At 41.6% G+C, this 8469-nt stretch overlaps 1 non-coding gene across 1 annotated transcript; it reads right to left on the minus strand.

Annotated features, from left to right (window-relative positions):
- Positions 1–6914: 6914 nt before the first annotated feature.
- LOC114514934 lies at positions 6915–7019 on the minus strand. The gene has a single exon (XR_003686153.1). It is a non-coding gene; the product is annotated as a U6 spliceosomal RNA (small nuclear RNA).
- Between the last annotated feature and the right edge of the window lie 1450 nt (positions 7020–8469).

Raw genomic sequence — 8469 nt, forward strand, 5'->3', positions numbered from 1 at the left:
TTGATTTAGCAGCCAGGCTTTCTAATTACCAAGCTGATTAGTTGTTTTTGGAATGATTCTAATGTGTCTCTTCATTTGCTGTTTACCTTGTGATCTGATCACCTTGCCTCATGTCTCCAGCTGCCTGTTCGTTTTTGACAGTTTAGACACTATTTATGAAACAAGTCCTCATTTACAAGACAATGGTCGGAAGGTAATGCGTCTGTTCAAAGAAAATTGCCCATTTTCATGACTCATTATTCCCAGGCCCTATTTCTCTGGCAAAAAAAAGCACTAATATTTTAAGAAAGTGAACATTTATGTGAATCATAAATTATGTTTATTTTCCATTTACTGTAAAAGATTACTTAGTGGAAATGTTTTGTTCACATGTGGACTTTTGCACAGAGGTGGAGAAAGTCTGTTGAAATCTCTTTAGACCTGTCGGGTGGGTAGGCTTTGAAGATTCTGTGAATGTTAACCTTCCAAGTAGGCAGGCCCTTTTTGGTCAAGGTTTTTTTCTAAGCAGTGCTGGGGGTGTAGTAGTTAGTTAGTTTTTTATTGTTGGCGAGACAAGTCTTATATCTATTCTCATCCCCAATCTGTCTGCTGGATTCCAAAGTAACGACCCAACACCATGGTACATAACTTACACTGCAGGCATTTAAAGTTAGTATATCCCAGACCAGAATCATTATGTCTTCTTGAACCAACCCTACCCCACAGCCCCCCAAAGTTCAAGTTACCACATTCTTAGTTAGCCCCCAAACCTAACCACGTTGGAGGGGAACTTCCTCAACTTAACAGAAAGTATATATTAAAAACCCTACACCAGTTAATACCACCTTACTGGTGAGAAACAGGACCTTTCCCACAGGGGTCAGGAAGAAGGCAAGAATACCCCTGCCCACCCCTATTCGACACTGTAGAGAAAGATCCAGTGAGGCAATATAACAAGGAAAGAAAGTAATATGTCTACAGATAGGGAAGGAAGGAATTCATACAACTCAATAGTAAAACAAACAACCAGAAAGTCCCAATTAAAGTGAGCAAAGGGCCTGAATAGACATTTCTCAAGAGAGTATCTACAAATGTCCAACAAACAGGAAAAGCCCCCCGTGTCACTAGTCACTGGGGAAACGCAAATCAACACCACCACGAGCGTTTCTCATCTCAGCTGTTAGAACGGCTGTTATCAAACGGTAAACGACAGCAAGTCTGGGCAAGAATGTGGGGAAAGGAGGACTCCGCACACTGTTTGTGGGGACATGCCTTGGTAGAGCCACTGTGAGGAACAACGTGGAATTTCTCAGGAACCTAGAAGGGGAGGTACCATGCAACCCAGCGATCCTGAATCTCCGTGTGTCTCCGAAGGAAACCGAACACGCATGTCAAAGCCGCGCCCACACTGCCGCGTGACTGCAGTGCTACCGGCAATAAACGGCCTACGTGTCCACGAGGATGGGTGGGTAAAGGAAAGGTGCTCTGTCCGTCTGTCCACACATGAGTGTTACTTACCCTAAAAAAGGGAGACAGTCCTGCCTTTGCAGAAACATGGATGAGCCCACAGGACACTACGCTGAGTGCCATGGGCCACACGCACACAGGCAAATGCTGCCTGATCTTGCTCACGAGTGGAATCTGAAGTGGTCAGACTCATAGCAGCAAGGAGCAGGGTGGTGGCGGCCAGAGGCGGCGGAGGGGAGGGGGAGGAAGTGAGATGCTGGCCGAAGGGTACAAAGTTTTAGCTACACAGGTGAGTGAGTTCTGGAGAGCTGATGTGCATCGTGGTGACGATAGTTAACATTATTGTACCCTTGAAATTTGTTTAAGAGGATTGACCGTACATGGCAGCTGCTCGGAACACGCGCTCACACACACACACACACACACACACACACACACACAGGGTAATTATGTAGAGGTATTGGACATATTCTTTGGCCTGGTTGTGGTGCTATTTTCACAATATATACACGTATATCAAAGTATCAAATTGTATGCTTTAAATATATATACTTGTATATGCCAAAAGGTATTCAAATAAAGTTGTTAAAAATGTAATTACTACGCAAGTACAAAAACACCTACAGTGTCTGTAATTCTCTCATGCACGGCTATGCACACACTGTCTGATGCTTAATTCCACAATGTCGCTCTGATCTTTTGACAGACTTTTATAAACACAAATCATTCTTTCCTCCTACTGAGATATTACACTAACCCTCCCCCTCTGAGAGCAAAGAGTTACCTTTTCTACATGGCACTTAAAAATAAGCCAACCTCCAAAGTCATGTGATTTTTTAGCATAACACTAAAATTGCCTACCTTTAGACAAAAGTAAAATCAAGTTTACACGTTTGTCAAGTTTTGTGTTATATGGAGGAAAGATTAAGTTTAATGTTTCCCTTAACACAGAGGTAGAAACCAGTGTGTTACGAAATACAGCCAACAACTCACTACAGTTATTTTTCTGTCCCATCTTTTCAGTCACATTCTGAGCCCCTTGAGGACATGATAATCTTGGAAGCTACAGTATACTTTTTTGTAATCAAATCTAATAAAACTAAGTCACAAATCTGTTCCGTAGAAGTATCCTGAATTACAAGGGAAGACAGATGGAATCAAGTCCCACATTGGCTGTTGGGTCTCAGCGTGGTCCATTCACAAGATGTCTTATTTCTTTACGTATAAAATGAAGCAAACAGACTGAATTTTATGGCTCTTTCCAGCAGGTCTCACATGAGCTGAGAAAGAGCCGTGTAAGGTGTGGGAGAGAGGTGGCCGGCTAGTAACTTCAGCAATATGGAAGGCTAGCCGGAGGCTGAAAGGAAGAAGTAAAAAAGCTACAGGCCTTGCCCTGGCTGGCTGTGGCTCAGTGGATTGAGTGCCGGCCTGCAAACCAAAAGGTCACTGGTTCAATTCCCAGCCAAGGCACATGCCTGGGGTGTGGGCCAGGACCCCAGTGTATCTCTCACACATTCGTGTTTCTCTCCCTCTCGCTCTCCCTCCCTTCCTCCCTCTCTAGAAGTACAAAATAACACTTAAGAAAAGTTATAGTCCAAGAAGCCCATAGATTAGAGGATGACATGCTAGGAATACACAGGACGAAAGTACCCAGCACTCCGTGTATGATGCGCAGCCGGAGCACCGCGGTTTAGGGGGTTAGCAGCTGTGTGTCCCTACAAATTACAAAATTGGGCAGTTTCCCAACTCTACATAAGATTTAAAGTTCTATTTATGTATTCCCGTTGAAAGCAGACTACGTAGTTGATAAAAATAAAAAACAGCCCCAGGTACAGGGCCCTTCTTAATAGTCGGCATGAATTGCGTCTACCTCATAAAGTCGTACTGCTGTTATGACACTGATACAGAAATTCTTTAATGTCTGCTCCGCTGCATTTGCATGTGTAATTGACAGCGCATTAGAAATGATGAAAACATAATTATGAAAACAAATCTAGAAGAAAGGACAAAGTCTCGGCTGGTGAATTGTTGCCAAGTGCATATTCGGTTTCATATTGTAGACTTGTTACCATGGGCATTAATTCGACTTTTTCCTCCAGGATCCCCACTCTAAGAAATTAGCAAACGCAGGTAAGAAAAATGCCAGGCTGTGCGTTCATAGCCAAATAGGGGGTCAAAGCCTCAATGTCTTTTTTTTCTGCTTTATTTTTTCTTGTTTATTACAGTTGTCCCAATTTTTCCCCTTTCCCCGCTCTACCCGCCCCCCCCCCACCCACAGTCCATCCCCACTCCACTGTCCATGTCCACGGGTCTCTCGTACATGTTCTCTAACTAGTCCCTCCCCTTCCTCCCCCCTCGCCTCCTGCCCCCTCCCCTCCTACAGCTGTCAGTCTGCTCCACGTTCCCATGTCTCTGGGTCTATTTTTCTCATTAGTTTATTGTGTTCATTAGATTCCAGTTATAAATGAGGTCATATGGTATTTGTCTCTTGCTGCCTGGCTCATTTCACTCAGCAGAATGCTCTCCAGCTCCATCCATGCTGTCACCAAAAGTAGGAGCTCCTTTCTCTCTGCTGCGTAGTATTCCATTGTGTAAATGTGCCACAGTTTTTTGATCCACTCATCCACTGATGGGCACTTAGGCTGTTTCCAGCACTTGGCTGTTGTAAATTGTGCTGCTGTGAACATTGGGGTGCATAAGTTCTTTAGAACTGGTGTTTTGGGATTTTTAAGATATATTCCCAGCAGAGGAATTGCTGGGTCATGAGGCAGTTCCATTTTTAATTGTTTAAGGAAATTCCATACTGTTTCCCACAGTGGCCGCACCAGTCTGCATTCCCACCCACAGTGCCCTAGGGTTCCCTTTTCTCCATTATTTGCCAGTACTTGATGTTTATTTATTGATGATGGCCATTCGGACAGGTGTGAGGTAGTATCTCATTGAGGTTTTAATTTGCATCTCTCTGATGGCTAATGATGCTGAGCATCCTTTCACATGTCTCTGGGCCTCTGTGTGTCCTCCTTGGAGAAGTGTTGTCCAGGTCCTTTGTCCATTTTTCAACTGAATTGTCTGTCCTCCTGCCTTTGAGTCATACGGGTTCTTTATATACTTTGGAAATTAAACCTTTGTCTGATATATCACTGGTAAATATGTTCTCCCAGACAGTCAGTTCCCTTTTCATTTTGATAATGGTTTCTTTAGCCATGCAGAAACTTTTGAATTTTATGTAGTCCCATTTGTTTTTTTTTCCTTTATTTCCCTTGCCCTAAGAGATAGATATATTTCTATCTCTTAGCAAAAATGTTGCTACAGGGGATGTCTGAAATTTTACTGGCTATGTTTTCTGCTAGGACTTTTATGGCGTCATGACGTATTTAAGTCCCTGATCCATTCTGAGCCTCCTCTGGTGTGTGGTGTAAGTTAGTGGTCTAGTTTCACTTTTTTGCCCAGTTCTCCCAACATGATTTATTGAAGAGGCCGCTTTTCACTTCATTGTATGTTCGTCCCCCCTTTGTCAAATATTAATTGGCCATAGAGACATGGGTGTATTTCTGGGCTCTCTATTCAGCTCCTTTGATCTCTGCATCAGTTGTTATGCCAATACCAGACTGTTTCGATTATAGTGGCCTTGTAGCATAGTTTAATACCAGGTACTGTGGCCCCTCCAACTTTGTTCTTCCTTCTCAAGACTGCTGAGGCTACTCAGGGTCTTTTTCTGTTCCATATACATTTTTGGAACATTTGTTCTAGATCTACGAAATATGCCATTGGTATCTTGATAGGAATTGCATTGAATCTATAGATTGCTTTGGGTAGTATAGACATTTTAATGATGTTAATTATTCCAGTGCATGAACATGATATATGTTTCCCTTTATTTTTATCTTCCTTAATTTCTTTCTTCAGCATTCTATAGTTTTATAAGTATAGATCTTTTACATCTTTGGTTAAATTTATTCCTAGCTACTTTATTTTTCTTCTTGATATAGTAAGTGGAATTTTTTTCTTAGTTTCTTTTTCTGACAAAAATTCATTATTGGTGTACAAAAGTGCCATTGATTTCTGAATGTTGACTTTGTAACCTGCTACTTTGCTGAATTCACTTATTAGGTCAAGTAGTTTTTTGGTGAAGACTATAAGGTTTTCTATGTACACTCTCAGGTCGCCTGCAAATAATGTAGGTTTATTTCCTCCTTTCCAATGTGGTTATCTTTTATGTCTTTTTCTCGTCTAATCACTTTTGCCAGAACTTTCAGTACCATGTTGAGTAAGAGTAGTAAAAGCAGACACGCTTGTCTGGCTCCTGACCTTAAGGGGAAAGCTTTTCATTTTTGCCCATTGAGTATGATGGTGTCTCGTGTATGGCCTTTATTGTGTTGAGGCATGCTCCCTCTATTGCCACCTTGCTGAGGGTTTTTTATTCATGAATGGATGCTTGACTTTATCAAGTGCTTTTCCAGCATCTATTGATATCATCACGGCATTTTTGTTTTCCATTTTGTTTATGTGGTGTGCTATGTTTCTTGATTTGCAAATATTACACCATCCTTGCATCCCTGGGATGAATCCCACCTGATTGTGGTGTATGATCTGTTTAATGTACTGCTGGACCCGGACTGCCAATACTTTCCTGAGGATTTTAGCGTCTCTGTTCATCAGAGAGATGGCCTGTAACTTTCTTCCTTTTGTCGTGCCTTTACCTGGTTTCGGAATTTGGATAATACTGGCCTCGTAAAAAGAGTCTGGGAGTCTTCCCTCTTCTTGAGTTTTTGGAATAGTTTGAGAAGGACAGGTGTTAGTTCTTCCTTTGAATGTTGGTAAAATTCACCTGTGAAGCCTTTCCGGCCCAGGGCTGGTATGTGCCGGGAGTTTTTTGTCACTGCTTCAGTTTCGCTGGTTGTTACCAGTCTGCTCATGCTTTCTGCTTCTTTTTTATTCAGTTTTGGGAGATTCATGTTTCCAGAAATTTGTCCATTTCACCTAAGTTGTCTAATATCTTGGCCTACAGTTGTTCATAGTATTTTCTTATAATCCTTTGTATTTCTGTGGAATCGGTTGTTACTCTTCCTCTTTCATGTTTGATGTTACTTATTTGGGTCCTCTGTTTTTTTCTTGTTAAAGAAAGAACTCTGGCTTAACCAGAGTCTGGTGAAAGGTTTATCAATTTTGTTTATCTTTTCAAAGAACCATCTCCCAGATTCATTGATTCTTTGAATTGTTTTTTTGGTCTCTCTGCCATTTAATTCTGCTCTGATCTTGATTATTTCCTTCCTTCTAATCCTATGGGCTTTGTTTGTTGTTGCCCCTGTAGTTCTGTTAGATGTGGGGTTAGGTCATTTATCCGAGGTTTTTCTGTCTTCTTTAGACAGGCCTATATTGCTATGGACTTCCCTCTCGGGACTGCCTTCACTGTGTCCTATAGATTTTGGGTTGTCATGTGTTCATTTTCATTTATTCCCATATACTTTAAAAATATGGAACGCTTCACAAATTTGCATGCCACCCTCGCACAGCGGCCATGCTCATCTTCTCTGTGTCATTCCAATTTTAGCGCATGCGCTGCCGAAGCGAGCATTTAAAGGCTCAGTTTCAACTTCCCACCATGCCATCCCTTCCAGGGTATAGCAGCACTGTTATATTCAGCTAGAAAGCCAGAAGCCCAGTTCAACAATAATCCATGTTGCATGTTACTGGAAGGATCAGAGACGTCCCCAAACTGTAAAGCTTCCCACGAGGCCTTCTAAGATATCTTTAACTTAAAAAGCTGTACTGTTGAATTCCCCATGCATTAATTTACTTACCATATTTTTTAAGGGCCAGTGACTCAAAATCCTGAAACAAGTAAAAAGAAAAACCAAGATCAATGCATTCAGGACTGCCTCGCAGGTAGGCAATCAGCTCCTGAAATGGAACAGAGGACCGACTAGCAGAATGAAAAAGCAGGCATTGTAGGAACACACAGTTCATAGAAGAGCAAAAACATTTGTTGTCGAACACAAACAGGCTTCACATCCAGTAACGATGAAATCTTCTGGCGAGTTAATTACCCTGCACGTAACTGTGTACTCCTGATACAAAATAGTAGGCAGTTCAAGGCACTGGGAGTAACAAAACAAATCAAGCAAACACTAGAGGCGCATTAAACTTGGGAAGAGGGGCTGTTCTTTTTACAGCTTTTGGACAGAGGACAACCTCTGTTGGAGGCATGAGGGGCACCTGGAACTTGGAGATACATTTAGAATCCCTCTCAAAAAAGAAGAGAAAGAAGAGGGCAGCCACAGCAGCTGGAAGTGAGCTGGGAGAGAGGCTCCGACTCCTGCTCAGTGTCTGCCCACATCTCGGGCCGGCTCCCACACCACTCCCTCATGGGGCCCAGTCCAGGCATCCGGGCAAAAGTTACAATATTTTAGCTGCTGCTCTGCAGTCATGGACACGCTGGAATTTGAGGCCAGTCAAGTTAACCGCTGAAAAAGGAAACAAAACAAAAACAAACACAAAAATAATGCTAAGAAGGACAGAAGAAAGTCTCTACAATACATGGTTAACAAAGTCCAGGATACGATTTTAAGTCATCCACATTTTTAGATATATTTTATGAAAGAAAACATGACCCATACAAAAGAGATAAGAAATAAAGCTCAACCTTAAAATGACTCAGATGATGGGATTAGCAAATGATGTTTTAAAGCAGCTATTATAACTGTGCTCAAAAAAATAAAAAATGTGAAGATTATGAGTAATAAATGTCAGCAGAAAGTGAAAACTATAAAAGGAACCAAATGGGATTCCAAGAAATGAAATATATGAAATTTAAGAAAAGGAGAAAAGCATACTCTTTGCATAGGGTTACCGACATATTGAAAATGAAAGAATAAACCAGCGACTCTAAATGTAGATCAGTAGACATTATCCAATGGGAAAGTGAGAACAAATATAATATTTTAAGAGCCTCAATGTGCAGAACAATAACAAAATTATAGCATATGTATAACTGGAGTCTCAGAAAGAAAGGAGGTAAGAATG

This window comes from Phyllostomus discolor, chromosome 7, assembly GCF_004126475.2.
Source record: "Phyllostomus discolor isolate MPI-MPIP mPhyDis1 chromosome 7, mPhyDis1.pri.v3, whole genome shotgun sequence".
NCBI classification, from domain to species: Eukaryota; Metazoa; Chordata; class Mammalia; order Chiroptera; family Phyllostomidae; genus Phyllostomus; species Phyllostomus discolor.